This window comes from Bidens hawaiensis, unplaced genomic scaffold (genome assembly GCF_021521415.1).
Source record: "Bidens hawaiensis isolate Kalapana, Puna unplaced genomic scaffold, B.hawaiensis_p1.1 tig00000369_1, whole genome shotgun sequence".
Taxonomy (NCBI): Eukaryota; Viridiplantae; Streptophyta; class Magnoliopsida; order Asterales; family Asteraceae; genus Bidens; species Bidens hawaiensis.
Window position 1 is genome coordinate 2096147 of NW_027491028.1, and position 11024 is coordinate 2107170.

Genomic DNA, 11024 nt, shown 5'->3' on the forward strand with positions numbered 1-11024 from the left:
TGCAGGTTCGAGTTCAATCACTTTCTAGGCATGCTTTCAAGCCTAGGTCGTGTAAATTGAGCGGTTCTAATTTGGGATAAAGTACAGGAAATATCTACGATTTAAAAGCGTTTATGGTGAATGATTTTTTGTGTTTTATTATTTATAATAACAATCCCTTTATATAGGGAGATAATTAGGGCTGTCACTTTTACCCGAAACCTGAAACCCGGCCCGAGAAAACACTTACCAAACCCGAACTAACCCAACCCAAAAAACCCGAACCCGAGAAAAGACTAACCCGAACCCGAACCGAAGTAATTCGGGTTGGTTCTCGGGTTTGATTTATATGTTTCGGGTCAACCCGAATAAACTTTTAGTTTTAAAATTAAATATATTTTTTAGGTATAATAGACTTAGTATTAGCCACTAGCGTTATTAGAATCTGGTCATAATCAATTGTTGCCATTATAGCTATTATAGATCGATTGTTTATTGTTATTTACGTTTTCCGTTTATTACTAATAGCAACCATAATCGAACAACCAAATCACGCCCGATTGAAGACGATTATGGTCCGATTTAGTTTTACTCTTCTTTTGGATTGTTTTACCATATTATGTTGCTTTATTATTTGATTATTTGCTTCCGAGCAAAGAATAATATGTTGTTTTTATTTTAGCATTGTAGTTTTTTAAATTTGTTTTTTTTTTGTTTTCTAGGATACTCGAAACCCGATTAACCCAACCCGAAAAAACCCGAACCCGAATTACCCGAACCCGAAAAACCCGTGAGAGATTCGGGTTGGGTTTCGGGTCAAGATTTAAAACTTTGAAACCTGAAGAACCCGACCCAAAAAACCCGAAACCCGAAAAACGAACCCGAAGAACACCCCTAGAGAGAATACAATCATAACCTACCTCTAATTAGGAAACATAATCACCATTCAGTTCGATAAGATAATGACTATGTATACAAATACTATATATCCTCTAGATATATCAGCTAAGACTCCCCCTAAGTTTGAGCGGGCGGTGGACAAACGCTCAAGCTGGACCGAAAAGACTGAAATAATTGACGAGACATTACTTTGGTAAAAATATCAGCATATTGCAAAGAGGAAGGCACATGTAGAACACGAATATCCCCAACACGAACTTTTTCGTGAACAAAATTAATGTCAATTTCAATGTGTTTTGTTCGTTGGTGTTGGACTGGGTTATCCGACATATATACCGCTGAGACGTTGTCGCAGTAGACCACTGTAGCTCGACGAAGCGGGAGATATAACTCAAATAATAAATTGCGTAGCCAAGTAGCCTCTTCCAGAACATTTGCGACACCCCTATACTCTGCCTCGGCACTAGAACGTGAGATGGTGGGTTGACGCTTGGAGGACCATGAGACCAAATTATCCCCAAGAAAAACGTAGTAGCCACTAGTAGAGTGGAGAGAGTCGGGACAACCACCCCAATCAGCATCTGAGTAAGCAGCCAAAGAATCGGTTGTCGACCTGCGAAGCCGAATGCCGTAGTCTATAATGCCTTGTAAATACCGTAATATGCGTTTCAAAAACGCAAAATGTGGGTCACGCGGTTCATGCATAAACAAGCAAACATGCTGAACTGCATAAGAAATGTCGGGATGAGTGAACGTCAAATATTGTAAGGCACCAGCAAGACTACGATATAGAGTAGGATCAACAAAGAGTGGACCATCCGAAGCACTAAGTTTTGAGGATAAATCAACTGGGGTGGTGCAGGGTTTGTAAGATGACATAGATGCACGTGAAAGGATTTGTTTCACATACTGCGATTGGTCTAAGAATAACCCGTCGGACTGTTTAGTTACCTTAATGCCCAAAAAATGTTGCAACTGACCCAAATCAGTCATAGCAAACTCTCGTGAGAGCATGCGAATAATATCCTGTAAAAGATCAGTGGTCAAAGTTGTCAACACAATATCATCAACATATAAAAAAAGATAAGCCGTTTGAGATCCCCGTGAAAAGGTGAACAAAGAATTGTCACAAGTGCTGCTGCGAAAACCCTGTGATAATATAAATGATGCAAATCTGGTGTACCATGCACGGGGAGCCTGCTTAAGGCCACAAAAAGACTTCTTTAACTTGAAAACAAAGTTGAGAAAACGTCTGTCCACAAACCCTAGGGGTTGATGCATAAATACAATCTCATTTAATGTGCCATGCAAAAAAGCGTTATTGACATCTAACTGATGAATCATCCAATAACGGGAGACAACAATGGAGAGAACGGTGCGTATGGTTGCTGATTTTACTACTGGGCTGAACGTGTCTTCACATCCAATTCCCACAGTTTGAGATTTACTATTAACCACTAGTTGAGCCTTATAACGCTCAAGTGACCCATCAGATTTAAAGTTGTGGCGAAAAAGCCACATGCACCTGATGACCGGTCGATCTGACGGTCTGGGAACAAGTTCCCATGTCTCATTTTCCTGTAAAGCGCTAAACTTAGCCTGCATGGCAGACATCCAATTAGGGTCGGCAAAGGCTTTTGCATAAGAGGTGGGGACCGGGGAGATAATTTTGGTCACAAAGGTGTGGTGAACTTTGTAGCAGGTGGTCATGGGGTGTGTGTTTGTGGGTTGGCGTGGAACGGCCGGTTGTGAATAGGATGACTGAGGTGGGGGCTCAGGTGTTGTGATGGCGGCTGAGGTAGTAGTGGGGCGGCGGTAGGTGCCTGTGGTGATTTAGGTCGACGCGAATAGGTATGTTGGAATGGAGAGGTTGAGTGTAAACGGGAAGGTGTGGCGGCTGAGGTGGGTACGGTTGGGGCGAAGGTGAAGCCGGGTGGTATAGACTCATCAAGGAATGAGTATTGGGATGTTGGTGTAGGGATAGTATATGGGAATGTGTTTTCGTCAAACGTGATGTGACGGGAGATGGAGACCTTACCGGTGGTAGGGTCAAAGCACCAATACCCACGGAAATCGGGTGGGTACCCGAGAAAGATGCACCTCACGGACCTTTGGTGAAGTTTATGGGGTTGGGTGGCCGATTTGTTAGGATAACAAGCACATCCGAACACTCTTAAGTGGTAGTATGTGGGGTGGCGAAGGTATAAGGCGAATGTGGGGGTGCAAAAGTTAAGGTGTTTAGTAGGAAGTATATTATGTAAATAGGAGGCGGTATGAAGGGCTTCGACCCAAAATAGGGATGTGAGATGGGCATGGATTAGTAAGGAGCGTATATTGTCATTAATTCGACGAATCATTCGCTCCGCTCTACCATTTTGTGAAGATGTTTGAGGGCATGAAAAACGGAATAGGAGTCCGTGTTGGTGGGCAAAGTTTTTGAAGGCATGGTTATCAAAATCCCCCCCCCCCCCCCACCCCTAGGTCACACTGAAAGGTTTTAATGTATCTGTTTAATTGGGTGGATATGAGGCTGGGAAATTTGGTAAATGTGGTGAATGTTTCAGATTTATATTTTAAAGGGCAGACCCACACGAAATTTGAAAAATTGTCTATTAGTACCATGTAATATTTAAAGCTTGTTTTAGTGGTTATGGGAGATGTCCACAAATCACAATTTATGATATCAAAGGGAGCAAAGGTAAATGAATTAGATTCATGAAAATGTAATCGTTTAGTATTAGCTAGATGACAAGAGTTGCAAAAAGTAGAAAGCTTATTCGAATTACATAATAAACCAAAATTTCTAGACAAAATATCAAAAACTAGTTTGCCGGGGTGGCCAAGACGGTCATGCCAAGGTAGAGTAACAGTAGTGAGGGATCATGCTTGTGGTGGTAATGTTGGAGCAGTGACTGGAAAGAGAGAGCCCCGTGCTATTTTGGCGAGAAAGCAGCCGTCCCGTTTTGAGATCCTTCAAGGAAAAACCAAAAGGATCAAACTCAATAGAAACATTGTTATCATGGGTAAAACGGCGGACGGACAATAGGTTTTTGATAATGCGTGGGCTATAAAGGATGTTAGGGAGAATGTAGGTACGGTTGTGTATTGGTAGGTAACCAGTTCCAGAGCCCTCAATTGGTAAGTACTGTTTGTTGCCGACTAAAAGTTTAGTGTTAACAGTAAATAAGTCAGGGTGATGAATCATACCTTGATTGTCAGTGACTGACGCTCAACACATGTATCCATATGTGGAGTTGGGTCCGTGTAAGTGAGATTAACATTGTTCATGGCGGCACTCAAGTCGGATGGACATAAAGCATTATAACCAGGTGGACCATAGGTGGCAGGAGCTGGGTACCCCATGTAGTTGGCGGATGGTGGCGATGGAGGTGTGTTGGGCTGCCAGTTGGGCTGGGTCGGGTATGGGAAGGGTGGTGTGTTCCTTGGTAGCCACGACAGCGTGATCCTCTGCCAAGAGATGCCTGATTGTCGCATCCTCGAGCACGACCCATGTATTGGTTGCTGGACTGCTTGTATTGAGTGCTGGGGTCCCGGGGCTGCTGATATTGAGTGTTGTTGTCGGCCTGCTGTTGAGGCGGAGAAGCGACGGTGGTGGCAAGCACCGTGGAGGACTGTTGATGGCGTGCGGCTTGGCGGATGACTTCATCATTCAGCATAGATCTGGTCGTATCCCAATCGGCTGCTTGAGAGTTAATCAATGAAGCGGTTGTGTCGAACTCCTTAGATAAGCCACGAACTACTTGTAACACGAGGCACTCTTCGGTTCTTTATTGGTCCACATCAGCAAGCTGATTAGCAAGATTTTTAAGTTGTTTGCAATAATCATCAACGGAACTGCAAGCGGAAAGCGTGAGATTGACAAACTGAGTTTCTAGCGTTGTAGCCTTTGCGCGCTTGTTACTAAGGAAAGCTTTTCTAGTTTAGCCAAGTTTGTCGAGCCGAATCCTAGGTGTCCAGAATTTTTTGCATATATTCATCTGATACGCAGCTGTAAATCCATTGTGAGACCGACGCGTCCAATTCTTTCCAGGCTGGGTATGCAGGATCAGTATTAGCCAAAGGAGGGGTATCGTCGAGATGATAAAGCACCTGGTAAGCGGTTGCATGAAACTTAAATAGTTTTATCCAGGCCGAGTAGGTCACCGTAGTGCCGTCAAGGGTTCGGACTTTTGATTGAATATTGTTTATGGAATATGCCGGGTGTAAAGACGGGTTTGGGTTTGAATGGGATGAGGTCGACGTATAAGTTTTTGTCATGGATTTCGATTAGGATTTGCTGGATCGGAAAAATATAAACTAAAAAAAAGGAAAAGAGGTAGGTAGGTGAAGAAAAGAGAGGTATTCAGAACCGAGGCTCTGATGCCATAAAAGCGTTTATGGTGAATAATTTTCTGTGTTTTACTATTGCTAGTAACAATCCCTTTATATAGGGAGAGAATACAATCATAACCTACCTCTAATTAGGAAACATAATCACCATGCAATTCTATAAGATAATGGCTATCTATACAGATAATATATATCCTCTAAAATATCAGCTAAGACGATTAGATGGCTGTGTACGTTTTGTGAGATTGGAGGAGAATTGGCAAGAATCTATGGCATGCCTTTAAAACGGAAATCCAATGGAGCGCCGACGAGGTGCCTGTGGTTGTAGGATTGTGGTGCCATGGTGGTGAATGTGTTGAAGGAGTGTGGTGTTATGGTGGTGGTGAGAAAGAGAAAGATGAGATAGATGAATTGATAAGGTGGGGCCCTTCTATAATTATATTTTGGAAAATTTTCTAAAATGACCCAAACAAAGAGAGAAAAAAAGACCAAAAAATTCACAACATTACCAAAATGACCCAAGTAATTTGTATTAAGGCGACGCATTGGAAATATATTCGACGAGATTGATGAACCATTTAAAAGCTGACACGTGGCAAGAATCTGACAAATCCGATCGCATTTTTGAAAATCTTGGGGTTTTCGTCAAAATATGTTCTTTAAATCTTTTTGTTAAAAACAGTCTCTTCAAACGGTTTTTTTTTATGTTTTCTACCGGGTCCGTTTAATTATGATTATCCCTACTTTTTCTTCACCTTCATCTTCCATCTTCTTCCATTGGAACAAACTACAATATTATCAAATTCCATTGTAGGTTTCGGATCTAATAACGGACCGTAGAGGTTTTTTTAGGTTGGTTTGGAGCTATAACCGGGTGATGCATACGCATTGGAAAGTGGCGATTCCGAGTGATGGTTCAAGTGACGGAATTGTTCCGGTGGGTTTTACTGTGGAAAGTGGCGGTTCCGGTGTCTTGTTCTTACTTGAGTGGTGGAGTTAATTTATTGATTATAAAAGAAAATGGTTTATTGTTATATGGAAGATGAAGATGAAGATGAAGATGAAGATGTAGATGTAGATGAAGATGTAGTTAGGAATGATCACAATTTGAACGGACCAGGTAGGAAACATAAAAAAACTGTCTGCAGAGATTGCTTTTTACGGTCGGATTTTTCAGATTGGACGAAACCCCCAAGATTTTCAAAAATACGGTCGGATTTGTCAGATTCTTGCAACGTGTTAGCTTTTAAATGGTTCATCAATCTCGTCGGTTATATTTCCAATGTGTCGTCTCAGTACAAATTACTTGGGCCAATTTGGAAAAGTTGGGAATTTTTGGGTTTTTTTTCTCCCTCTTCATTCGGGTCATTTAGGAAATTTTCACATTATATATATATATTAATTTTTTGTGTTTTAATATTTGAAGGAGTGAAATTAACTATTTGCCCATCAAATGCCAGGCACATAATAGGACTTAATTGGGTTTATTGATGGGCGTTAGTCAAAAGGACGAGAATCAAATAAACATGTCTTGTAAAGGACACCGCCTGAAAGTAAACGTTTTAAAGGACATGATACATAAATTCGCTATGTTTAAAGGACAAAATTTGTAATTCTATATACAAAATATGAATCACTGATAACAAAAGGTAAACGATTTATTCTCACAATAACTTCGCGTGATGCAGTAATCGAACATGCTGAGTTCTACGAGTTGAGTTCTAATACTTCATCTTTAACATGCTGAAATGCTGAATGGGAAAAATTAAGAATCTCCAAAACTAAAACGGGTAAAAAGGTGAAGGGTGTATATGTCCATTCGGGCATGTGTAACATAAAAACGTATTAAATCGATTTATTTAGTTGTAGGATTAAATTATATTATTTGTCTTTGTGATATTTAAAAGTTATTAATATTAACTCTTAAATAGGTAAAACAATTTTGCTATAGTTTGATCAAGAGTTAGCCTTCATGTGGTTCCTAATAGATTGAAATTCTCGCATGAGAATAGAGTTTAAAGTTAAAGAATGTCACATAAGTACAAATTTCGTCGGTTGTCATAAATAATTTACTCCAAAGTCAGAACTTACACAAAAAAGGTTGGTCGGATCACACTCAAATTTGGTTGGTTCAACCTATTTTTGCAACGTGACACGTTAATACGTTATGGTATTAGAAAGTTCGTCGGCTGACATGAATCAATGATTGGGTTTGCCATGTTTGTAATGGACATTTAGGGAATTTTAGATTTTGGTAGACATTTTGTTAACCCTTTTAAATAAAATGAATATTTTGAGAATTTTCCTTGATAGTATTAACTATTTAGAGCATTCATACCTTATTTCTTATTAATATTCATATAATTACAATTAAAATCACTAATTTTTTCTTTTTATTGTTTAATTAAATAATATATTTTCTTTTAGAAAATTGGATTTGAATAATCTAAACTATTAATACTTAGCCAATAATAATCCTAACTATCACTTTGACCAGTGACAATCCTAAATTTCAATTTTATTACCATTAACAATCCCGGTCAAAAGATAGTTAACTTTGTTAATTTTTTGTGATGTGACGTGTGATATGACATCCAATTATAATTTTTCAACTTAGTTGGATATTATATTTAGAGAAATTACTACAATACCCTTGTTACTAAAAACGTTAAAAATTAGAATTAGAATTAAAATTTTGTTAGCATTAACTATCCCAAGTTGCAATCTTTTTCTTTTTGACCAGACCAACCAAATAATAAGTCTTTGAATTCAATTTTGCCAAAACTGAATGAGCTCGTCATATCCATTTAAAGGTTTTATACCTTTATCATTTTCTTTTCTCTCTTCTTTATTCACAACCGATTTCATAAAATATTAAAAAGTTATGCGGTATGAACACTGAAAGCCCAGATTTAACTTTTTCGTATAATATTTTCAATCTCCTCTACTCACAACCATAACTCATAACCATATCATATAATTTACAAAATTTTCTCACATTTACAGGGGGCAGGTTGAGAATGCTCTTAATGGTAACTTAGGGTCTCTTTGTTATGGGGTAATGAATGGAAATGGAATGGAATCGACAAATGAATTAAATATATCATTACCATTCATTTATCTTGTTCAATTGTTTGATTAACCTATTAGTATAAAATAGATCATTACTTTATGTTGTTTGATAGACACAAAAATACACATGAATGAAATACAAACGACAAAAAATACCTCTACATATATCGAAAATATAAAAAAATTTACAAAAATAAAAAAAAAGGCAATGACAAAGGTGGTGGCGATGGTGACGGTGATGACAGTGGTGGTAGCGATCAGGGCCGGCTCTGAAAATTCACGTGCCTCGGCCGAGCCGAAAAAAATATGCCCCTTAACATACTAAATAATGTAAACACATTTTATACACCGGTTAAAATTATAGTGATTAACCTAAAAATTAGAAAATCATGATATTATAATGAGTTTATGACACACTTAATAGATTAATAGCTAATTGAGGATTTGTGAAGCTCTCATAACATTTTTTATAGCAAATTGGTGAATTAACTTTTCGCAGTTTATGCTTTATAATGTTCCGTTCTTGATAACTTTCATCGCCAACCCGTTAAGTTTTTCATGAGGCATTTTGGGTCGAAAATAGGATTCCAATAACTATTATTTTGAAAAACTCATATTTTCAGATGCTATCGTGGCTGCTGGTCTTCGAAGTCGACGTGACTGCTGGTCTTCGAAGTCGATTTTGCTATTATCGCTCCTATTCGTTTCTTCTATTTATTTAACTTATATTGATTAATGAAAAGTACTTGGCATTTTTCAAATTTTAGTGGGCCTATAAGTCTTTGGTTAATCTAAAAAAATGGGATCTAAAAGGTGTTTAAGTAATATAAAAATAATGATTATAAACATTCGGGTATTCTACATATATAATATCAGAAATTTTTAAAAATTTTGTGCCTTCAAAGAAAACGTGCCCCGGCCGGTCGCCCGGTTTGCACACCCCAAGAACCGGCCATGGTAGCGATGACAGTGGTGGAAAAAAAAAAAGAAAAGAAAAACAGGGGTGCCAACTACCAAAGAACGGTTATGTTGAAATGAGATTCGTATGTAATCTTGATTCTATTTCATTTACTATCATTTTTTTCATTCATCCACTTGCCATTATGCATACTAAACGTTTCCTTAAAGTAACTGTTAATATTATGCGGAGGTTATAATCATCTAACACTTCTTACTCAAATGTGTTGACTATTAACAACAGTAACAAAAAACAAATATCAAAATTTTCCACCAGACATCCTAAAACAATTTTCTCCTACGAAACCTTTGATACGACATGGAGTGTTTACTTAAGTGCTCCAATTGACAACTTGATAAGTATCTTATGTTAGCCTTAATATATTATTTTCCATGTATAAAGTTGATTATGATTTTATGTATGAACAATTTTTTAATATCTTTATTCGTAATTTTCTTTGTGAAAGAATATATATTAGTATGTTACTATTAAATAGGTGTAAACCCTGCCGCATTATGGAGGTGACGCAGCGTGTAAACCCTGCCGCGTTGTGGTGGTGAGGCAACGCTGTGGATTCGATCAACCTATCTTCTTCACACTGAATCAACATTTGATAGATTATCCAACCCCAAAATCAGTTGTGAATTCGGTCGGTAACAGTGACTTTAAAATGGCAACGACACTGAATTGAAAATAAAGTTGCGAACATCCAAAATAGCATTGATACACATATAGCCTATGATCAATGCGCGATAAACTGGATCGACATTGGTTGAATTCGTTATGGTACTCACACTAAAACAAAAAAAATAAAATAAATTAGCACACTCAAAAAATTCGTATAGTTTGTATTACAACATATTTAAAATGACGTTTATCCGGCTGGTTAAACTCGGACGTTGCGGCGACGAGTCGTCGCGAATCGAACGGTACCGGTTTCGTTCATTATGGTACCAGAACTAAAATTCGCCAACACCCATACAAATTAACATACTTACAATGAAAAAAAAAACGCAGCGGATATTTACAATTTAAAAAACAAAACAAAAACCGCACGACGCGATTGCAAACCAACGTGCATTCGGGTTGTATCCGGTTGCGGCACCGTAAATAAACAAATGAAAATTCATCGACGTTCAAACACAGCACGTTAACATATTTAAAAAAAAGGCAGCGAAGACAAACCCACGTATAATTGTCGTGAATCGACCGGTATTAATGATGTCGGCATCAGATCATAAAAGACTCGTTTGAAAAGAAAGTATGGAATGCAAACATAATAAACGATCAACTACATAATTAAAAAAAAGGAAAGATTTTTTTTCGTAGCATGGAATCGAACTTGAGAAGAAACTCCACTCAAACAATTCAAACACCCATAAAACCACCGTCCAGTTAGAAGTAACTTTTTGCTAAAATTTCACAATTATTTATTATATATCAGAAAACAAAAAAATCAAAAGTCAAGTTCGTGGCGTCGGGCTTCTCTTTTACTATGTACTAGTTTTTTTACCCGGCGTGTTGCGCCAGGGCAGCTGGCAAAATCCCAGCGTTGAAACCTGGGCGTTAGTAAAACTTGAGCGTCATGACAATGAGTCGACACAAACTCGGTCAGTACTGGCTGCATTCGTTACGATATAGACACCACTGGTAAAACTTGAGGGTTAAAACCCAAAAAAATAATTCGTCAAACTAACATATAAAAACATTAGCATATAAAAAAACAAAATATTTAAGACGATGCTTATTTGATTGGCAAACCCCG